Source organism: Sinocyclocheilus grahami, unplaced genomic scaffold, assembly GCF_001515645.1.
Source record: "Sinocyclocheilus grahami isolate Dianchi unplaced genomic scaffold, SAMN03320097.WGS_v1.1 scaffold840.1, whole genome shotgun sequence".
NCBI classification, from domain to species: domain Eukaryota; kingdom Metazoa; phylum Chordata; class Actinopteri; order Cypriniformes; family Cyprinidae; genus Sinocyclocheilus; species Sinocyclocheilus grahami.
In genome coordinates this window covers 371,484-381,312 of record NW_015506019.1, presented here as the reverse complement: position 1 = coordinate 381,312, position 9,829 = coordinate 371,484, and the positions used below count along the sequence as shown (strand labels likewise).

Below are 9,829 nucleotides of genomic sequence, written 5' to 3'. Positions count from 1 at the left end.
ATATATATATATATATATATATATATATATATATAAAATTATAAACTTTTAATAGGTATAAATATATAAATATAAATAAGTACATATTGATTTTTGTATCATTGATATACTATTATGGTTGTTAATATTTTGATTTGAGTTTTATATGTTCTGTTTTCACTATAATTTTAGTTAAGAGTTTTAGTAATTTTTTTAGCATGTTTTTATAATTTTTATGTCTTTTTTTAATGTATTTTTCTAATATGCTGAATTCATCATTTGATGTATTTTTTTTTAATTCATTTAGTATTTTAAATTAAACGAAACAAAAAAAAATATTTTTTTATGGTTTTAACTAAAACCATAAAAAATATTTTTTTTGTTTCGTTTAATTTAATTTAATTTTAGATTTTCCTGAATAATCCTCTGTTTATTCAAATAAACAGGAGGAAAACTTTTCAGAGTTGTATGTGCTAGGTATATTGTATGTGTTGTCCCTTTTTATTGTCCCATATTTTGTTTTATATTATATTTTATTTTCATATAATGATTCCTTTTGTTCTGCATTTCATCTTCATTCATTATAGTGTTGGAATATCGCCTCCCTTGTTGTGTACATTATTTTCTAAATAAATTATTTGACCTACAGACCTTATATGTAATCTATATAAATACACAGCTTTGTTGTATTTTTTTTTTAGTCATCATAATTTTTTAACAATTCAATAATCATGCAGATTTACGTTACAAGCTTATAGAATTGTACAGTAAGAAAGTTATTTCCCTTAACCAGGAAATTAACGTTCTTAGAATTGACAAGACAGTTGACCCTGAGTGGTCAGCTAAATATCTACAGCGATTCTAAAATATGAATAGTTAATTATAACTAGTTATGGTTAATTATTCATATTTCCCCATGAGCTGATTCGCTACATCTGAACAGATGACAAGATATTCAAAATTCTAAATCTTCAAAATAATCTGATTACTACTATATAAATGTTTCATTTGTGTAACAATTACCATGATACCATATCCAGAAAAACCATTAGATCATTATTGCAAGGTTGTTTTTGTTTTGTTTTTCGCTGCCTTGAAAAATAATCACTGTAAATCTGAGGAAGTTTCTGTTTAGTGTTCCTCGAGTGAATAAAGAGGACACATCATACATTACCACTGAGTGTTTCATTTTTATTGACCTGCTTCAATCTTTAACAAGCATCTTTATGTCATGTTTGATGCACATCATGGGATCAGATATTCACAGATGTAGTTTTTCTGACTGCGACAGACCTCATCATGCCATTTTCCCTGTGCTGCCAGCGAAAGCGACACAGCTCTCTCTCTTTCCTCCGGTGGGCTCTCTCTTGGAACGATCCCAGTGGAAGAAAGTGACAGGCAGGCTGTTCACATCCACATACTGGCCTTCCTTCACTATGTCTGTTATGCCGATCCAGAAATCATTGGATGTGGGTGAGCTGCGTTTGATGTAGTCTGTGAGCTCGTCGTTCTGGTTGATGTCTCGAGGTATGGCCAGGGTCCCTCCCTGTGCGATGCAGTCCTCGTTGGCCTCATGGTAGTGCTTGGTCTGCTCAGAAACTAGGTAACATTTCCTGTGGGCTTTGATGCCACGCAGGCAAACTGAAACATATACAAAAACATTTACATGTAAACTGGTTTATAGCAGTTTCGCACATTATATTTCCATCTTTATTTATGAAGCACTATTTATAAGCTAACAAGTACTTACATTGTTCATTCTTTAGTCAGTTATTACAGTATATTCACATCTGTCCAACATTTACATCTGGCGCCATTTAGTGTCTCACAACATATATGTTTGAAATATATGATTTGTTATTTTTTATATGTTATATATATATATATATATATATATATTATTTATTGTCAGTCTTTTTTTCTTGTGAAAAAGAAATACACCTTAGCATACATTTAAAATGGTATTTTTAATGGAAATAATATACTTTAAAGAATATACTTAAGTCTGAACTGAATGTAATTGTTACGAGTCCTGTCCATGGATTTCCGTCTGATCGCCACCAGAGATCGCTCTTCCATTACATTGACTCTCTCACTACACACTGTTACACGTCACCACGGACTACATTTCCCATCATCCATTGCACTGATTACACACAACTGTAACCAATCACGCACACACTATATTACACTCACTCAGATCCTTCTCAAACTGCCGAGTATTGTAAGCGAATATCGCTACCCTAGCTGATAGCTACTTTACGGAGCCTGCTCTAGTTTTCATAGCCTTGCCTTGCCTTGCCTTGCCTGCTTTCCCGTGTTGGATTCTTGCCTGAGTATTTTGGATTACCCTTTCGTCTTGTCTTTTGGATTATGTTTGCACTTTGCCTGGACTATTGCTCGTGTTCCTCTGATTACCCCTCTTGTCACGTCCCTCTGGATTACGTTCGCCATCGATCGACCCACGCGGATTACTCTTGTGTCTTGCCTGTGCCATATCTGTTTGCTGGTGTTCGACCCTGCCTGTTTCTGACCATGTCTTTCAATAAAGCTTTGCAAATGGATCAGCACGTCTCACGTCTCGTTCGCTCCGTAACAGAATACTCGGCCACACGAGGATCCAGCAGCTTTTCATGTGGACATTGGCCAGGTATGGACTTTGCAAGACTGTTGTTAGCCCTCAAGCAGGGCATGCGATCGCTCGAGGATTATATTCAAGAGTATCTGGAAATTGCTTACTATTCTGATTTACCAGACTGTGTTTTAATAGACTTTTCCTGTGAGGGCATTAATCAACCACTAAAGTCTAAACTCATTAACGAGGGTCCACGTTCATCACTAAGTCAGTTTATAGGCTATGCTTTGTTGTGTGTTGGCTCTTCATTCACTGTGGGTGTCATGGAGGAGGAACGTTACACCGTGTCTGTGACTGAAATGGCGGCCGCACCTGAGCGCACTCACATAATGGCGGCGACAGCGGAACCTGTTCGCAAAATGGCGGGGACAACAACGCCCCATCATGTCACAGCTGCCGTTCCTGAGTCAAGCACAGTCACAGCTGATTTTCCTGAGTCAAGTCAAGTCACAGCTGATCTTCATAAGTCGTCACGTCTCAGCTGATCTGCCAGAGCCTCGTCACGTCTCTGCTGATCTGCCAGAGCCTCGTCACGTCTCAGCTGACCTTCCAGAGCCTCGTCATGTCTCAGCTGATCTTCTAGAGTCTCGTCACGTCTCAGCTGTTCTTCTAGAGTCTCGTCACGTCTCGGCTGATCTTCTAGAGTCTCGTCACGTCTCAGCTGATCTTCTAGAGTCTCGTTACGTCTCAGCTGATCTTCTAGAGTCTCGCCACGTTTCAACTGTTCATCCAGAGTCTTGTCACGCCTCAGCAGTTCGTTCAGAGTCACGTCACGTCACAGCTGATCTTTCAGAATCTCGTCACATATCAGCTGATCCTCCAGAGTCATGTCACATCACAGCTGATCATCCAGAGCCACGTCACATCACAGCTGATCATCCAGAGTCACGTCACGTCCTGTCTGTTACACCCAGACTATCAAGGTCGGCCCTTCGGTATCCCAGTTTGGAATATCTTTTTGGGTTTGAGACTTTAGTCTTTGCAACTTAAGGGATCTTATCTATTCACGAACAGCTTGTAACACTCCAAAGAGAAAGGAAAACTTGAAATCGCATCATATGACCCCTTTAATTTAATTAATTTAATCTAAATTAAAGATCCATATATTTTAAATCATAAAGATCAATTACACCAAGTATTAAACAAATTGGTTGCCTATCTCTGTTGTTCATAAACATGTCTTGAGGATATGAATAGCTGCACATTGATTTAGTTGGAGTTGGAGACAGAGAGGCTGTTGATCAGGGAAGGAAGTCCAGTTCAGAGCTCAGTGTTCTCAGCTAATTGTGATGCTGTGAGACGGAGGGAGTGGAGAGATGAGAGCAAACAGCCCAGAGGGAATACCTTTTACTGCGTGTCTTTGAAACACATGACATGTGCCCTGCAGATCATTTAGACTCCTCTTTTTATAAAAGGAAAAGATTTTGACAGATACATTTGTACATTTTCATGAAGATATATCACGAATAATATTAACATTTTCAATGTACTGCATGCATTTTCCATGCAATAACAAAAAATAGGAACTGAAGCTTTCAAGCTACAGAAAGGACAAACTTATAAAAAATATTAACTTGTTCATTGAAATTATTAGATTTAAAGATTCATAAATATCAGTACAAATACTGATCAGGGAAGGAAGTCCAGTTCAGAGCTCAGTGTTCTCAGCTAATTGTGATGCTGTGAGACGGAGGGAGTGGAGAGATGAGAGCAAACAGCCCAGAGGGAATACCTTTTACTGCGTGTCTTTGAAACACATGACATGTGCCCTGCAGATCATTTAGACTCCTCTTTTTATAAAAGGAAAAGATTTTGACAGATACATTTGTACATTTTCATGAAGATATATCACGAATAATATTAACATTTTCAATGTACTGCATGCATTTTCCATGCAATAACAAAAAAATAGGAACTGAAGCTTTCAAGCTACAGAAAGGACAAACTTATAAAAAATATTAACTTGTTCATTGAAATTATTAGATTTAAAGATTCATAAATATCAGTACAAATATAAGTACTTCTTTCATGAACTCTTATGCTAAGGAGTTAAATTTTCAGTCAATAATCATTTAAATTTCAGGTAACACTTCACAATGAGGGCCCATTAGTTACTGATGTTAATGCATTAACTAATATGAACTAACAATGAGCAATACATTTATTACATAATGTATTATTCTTTGTTAATGCTAGTTAATTGTTTATTGCTGTTGTTAGCTGAGGTCCATCAAATAATATTACAGATACATTTGATTTTAATAATGTTTTAGTAAAGGATGGAATGAACATTATCTAAGATTAATAAATGCCTTACAAGTATTTTTCATTGTTATTTCATGTTAGCTATGTAGTTTATTTTAAAAAATGGAACCTTACTGTAAAGAGTAACCAAATTTCAACAGTTCCTCGCATAAAAAAATAAAAAATTCTAATAAAAAAATATAATACATATTGCTAAATTATGATACATAAATAATACTTGATTTTATTTCCTTTTTTCCTTTTTGCAGCTTAAAAGCTTCAATCACAGAAATTCTTCAAAATGTTCATTTTGGGGCAGGTAATCTTATAGATAGTTGTCAAAAGTACTTTTTCAGATAAATCAATATACGTGGAAAAACTTAATTATTCTGGCAAATATTTCCATTACTGCAGTGCTGTCAGAAATCCATGGGAAAGGTCAAACACATTTTTTATCACAGTCATATTTTAGATTTTTGAATAACAAAACCTCGAAAAGGCCTCTGACTGCAATATTTTCAAGTGGAAAGAGCAAAGTGAAGCTTTGCTAATTTCTACAGTGCCATTTGTGAGAGTAACCATGGGGTTACTGAGAAAAAAATGCAACATTTGTGTCTGTCATGCTTCAATCAGTGTTACCACTTCTGCTGCAAAAAAATCAGATAGGAGCCGTGAGATATGTTATTAGGTTGTGCATAACAGCATTTTAATGGCATAAAGACCAAATCACACTCCAAATGCTCTGCACAACATTTTATTCAGATTTCACGTGTTTGCAAACTACCACAACATAAAAGCACGTCTACAAACTAAAACTACACAGCAACAATATGCTTTTGTGTCTTGAGCTGGGATCTACTAACACTTCAGAAATGTAGTGCTTTAACATTAAGGCAAGTCTTTAAAGAAATCTCAAAAAAGGCGGTGGACCTAATTAGAAAGAGGGTGAATATCAATCATTTTTGCTCATGTGTGAGTCATTCCATTCTTGCTTAAAGGAATAGTTCACCCCAAAATGAAAATTAGCTGAAAATGTACTCACCCTCAGACTATACAAGATGTAGATGAGTTTGTTACTTCATCGTAACAGATTTGGTGAAATTTAGCATTACATCACTTGCTCACCAGTGGATCCTCTGCAGTGAATGGGTGCCGTCAGAATGAGAGTCCAAACAACTGATAAAAACATCACAATAATCCACAAGTAATCCACTCGAGTCCAGTCCATTAACTAATGCCTTATAAAGTGAAAAGCTGCATGTCTGTAATAAACAAATTAATCATTAAACGGTTAAAGGCATAGTTCACCCAAAAATGAAAATTCTGTCATCATTTACTCACCCTCATGTCATTCCAAACCTGTATGAGTTGCTTGTGTTGAACACAAAAGAAGATATTTTGAAGATTGCTGGTAATCAAATAGTTGGTGGTTGCCACTGACTTCCATAGTAGGAAAAAAAAATACTATGGAAGTCAATGGCAACCACCAACTGTTTGATTACCAGCAATCTTCAAAATGTATTCTTTTGTGTTCAACACAAGAAAGCAACTCATACAAGTTTGGAACGACATGAGGGTGACTAAATGATGACAGAGATTTCATTTTTATTCCTTTAAGGTGTTTCCGACTAAAGTACGAGTCCTCTATCCATGATATTGCTTTCTCCAGTGAAAAAGTCAGCAATTTTGTATTGTTCAGTATTTTGGCCAATGGTGGTGGTTTAAAATTAAAAAGACAATTTTGTTTCTTACAAACACCCAGCTTTTCACTTCACAAGATGTTAACTGATAGAGTGGAGTCGTGTGGATTACTTGAGGATTATTGTGATGTTCATTCTGATGCTCATTCTGACGGCATCCATTCACTGCAGAGGATCTATTGGTGAGCAAGTGATGTAATGCTACATTTCTACAAATCTGTTCTAATGAAGAAACAAACTCATCTACAGCTTGGAGGGTAAGTTATCAGCAAATTTTCATTTTTTCGGTAAACTATTATTTTAATGTAAAGAAACACAGCTCAAAAGGATGAGCACAAGCCATGATCAATTACAATCAGACTGGCTGTTTTTGTATATAATCTCTATAAAGCCAACTAGCTTAATTATTTAGGAAGAGATGAATAAAAACAATAATTTGTGGGAGAAATATAGCATGCACAAGCACCATCACATAAACACAACTAATAAAACTCAAGAACACAACCACAATTTTCATTTGTGAGGTATATGTAGGCCAGAACGATTTTAAATCATTGAATATCTTTGACATCAAAGTGTCTATTCTCCATGAAATACAAAAAGAAAAACGAAACACTGACAAGCCTTCTGGTCCTCAGTGCAGATATGCAACAAAAGGCACTAAGAAGTATTTTATTTATTTGTTTGTTTGTTGGTTACTAGTTTGAAATGATAAAAATGATTCTTGACTTTGACCATAACATCAGAACATTTACTGGTGATTTGCTGGGATAGTTCATCCAAGACAAAAGCATTTGTGCCATTGTTTACTCACCCCTGGTCCAAAAAGCAGCATGAACAATCTGCGAAATATCTCCATTTCTGTTCCATAGAAGAAAGAAAGTCTTACGGATCTGGAATGACAGGAGGGTGAGTAAATTATGACAGAATTTCGTTTTTAAGGTGAACTATTTCTTTAATGAGGATGCACAATACTGTAGGGGCTACATTACAAATGTGACCCTGGACCACAAAACCAGTCTTAAGTTGCACGATTATAATTGTAGCAATAGTCAAAAATACATTGTATGCGTCAAAATCATAGATTTTTCTTTTATGCCAAAAATCATTAGGATATTAAGTAAAGATCATGTTCCATGAAGATATTTTGTAAATTTCCTACCGTAAATATATAAAAACTTCAGGTCTTTAAATATATATTTGGACAACTTAAAAGGCGATTTTCTCAATATTTGGATTTTTTTGCAACCTCAGATTCCAGATATTCAAATAGTTGTATCTCGGCCAAATATTGTCCGATCCTAACAAAACCATACACCGATGGAAAGCTTATTTATTCAGTTTTCGGATTATGTATAATTCTCAATTTCGAAAAAATTGATAAATATATAAAAACTTCAGGACTTTAAATATATATTTGGACAACTTAAAAGGCGATTTTCTCAATATTTGGATTTTTTTGCAACCTCAGATTCCAGATATTCAAATAGTTGTATCTCGGCCAAATATTGTCCGATCCTAACAAAACCATACACCGATGGAAAGCTTATTTATTCCGTTTTCGGATTATGTATAATTCTCAATTTCGAAAAAATTGACACTTAAAGGGTTAGTTCACCCAAAAATGAAAATTAGGCTGCGTTTTCCCCCCGAGGCATCCTAGGTGTATATGACTTTCTTCTTTCAGACAAATCCAGTCGGAGTTATATTAAAAATGGTCTTTGATCTTTCAAGCTCTATCCTTTCACTCAGCGGGTGTTGCATTGCTTCAGTCCAAAAGAAGTGAAATAAAAAACTCCCTTCCATAAAAAAGTGTCTCACACAGCTCCGGGGGGTGAAAAGGCCTTCTGTAGCGAATCGATGTGTTTTTGCATTCCATGCAAAAATGCATTCCAGGTTCAGTAAAAGTTAAGCTCAATCTACAGCACTTAATGTTGATTAGCACAAAAATGTATTTCCACTTGACCTTTTTCTTTACAAAATGGTTGGGGTGAGACACTTACAATGGAAGTGAACGGTGCCAATCTATACATTTTATAATACTGCTTCAAGAGTATAGCGACAAGATGTAATAAATATGTGTGTTAATATGATTTTAGTGTCAACAAGTCACTTTAAGCGAGGTTCAATTCAGTTCAACTTTGTTGTCATGACAACGTAACATCTGAAACCCTATAATGACTGAACATGTAAACAGTTTAACTGCTTGAATAGCAGATGTTAATGTAAGTGCAAATTATAAGCTTCATGTTTCTGCTTTTAAATGTCCCTAAAACATGCCCTATTGACTTCCACTGTAAGTGCTTTACTGTGTATTACATTTTTTGTTATAATCAACATTATGCCACAAATGCTATCCACTAATCTTAAATGGATAGTTCACCAAAAATGTAAATTCTGTCATCATTTACTCATTCTCCTGTCATTCCAAACCTGTATGACTTTCTTTCTTCTGTGGAACATAAAAAAAAATGATATTTCTAAAATGTCTCAGTGATTTTTGCCAATGCAATAGAAGTCAGTGGTTACCAACACATGTTTCAAAATAGACAAATAAAATGAAATGAGATGCTCGACTAACTCGACCAAAAAATACAGATCTCAAATTTTAGAAGAAAAGTGCAACACTCACTCTGCAAACATAGACTTTATTTCTTTAAAAACAGTGATGTTTGTTTCTGCCAGCATCAAAAGGCCTTCATCAGACATCCATACCAGCATTTTTCAGAAAATCAGCAGAAGAAAAAGTAATTCAGGTTTGGAATGACATGAGGGTGAATAAATGATGACCATTTTCATTTTTGGTAGTGAATATTTTTTTTATTATGAGGAATATTTTACATATGCACCATGGCATGGAGTTCTGGAGAAACAAAAATTGATTGATTAATTGATTACCGTTTGATGGTAAATTGCCCACTTGAGGTAAAAGTCATTAAAAGACATCTGAAGACTTAAAGTTACTTATACATCCTACTTTCAGTTCCTTATAGAGTTTCCAGTCACTGCTGCGTTTAAATTTACTTGCCAAAACCAATTTTGACTTCCATTTGTCTCTTGGCAAGTGTTAATTTTGGACGTTGACTGCAGTCATCTGTCAATCCACTGACTGACGGGGACAAATAAAACATCCGAAAGGCTGCAAAAAGCTTCCACGAAAAGTCAATCCTACAATAACGTTTTGGTCTAAAACACTGTAACAATTCAAGACTTCACTAAGAATGGCACTTCAGTCAAACTTTTAACACACTTAGTGTTTTGGGGTATTTTT

General features: G+C 35.3%; 1 pseudogene; it reads right to left on the bottom strand.

The window, feature by feature from the left end:
• Window positions 1–1,184: 1,184 nt before the first annotated feature.
• On the bottom strand, window positions 1,185–9,279 carry LOC107562790 (tetranectin-like protein; annotated as a pseudogene).
• Between the last annotated feature and the right edge of the window lie 550 nt (window positions 9,280–9,829).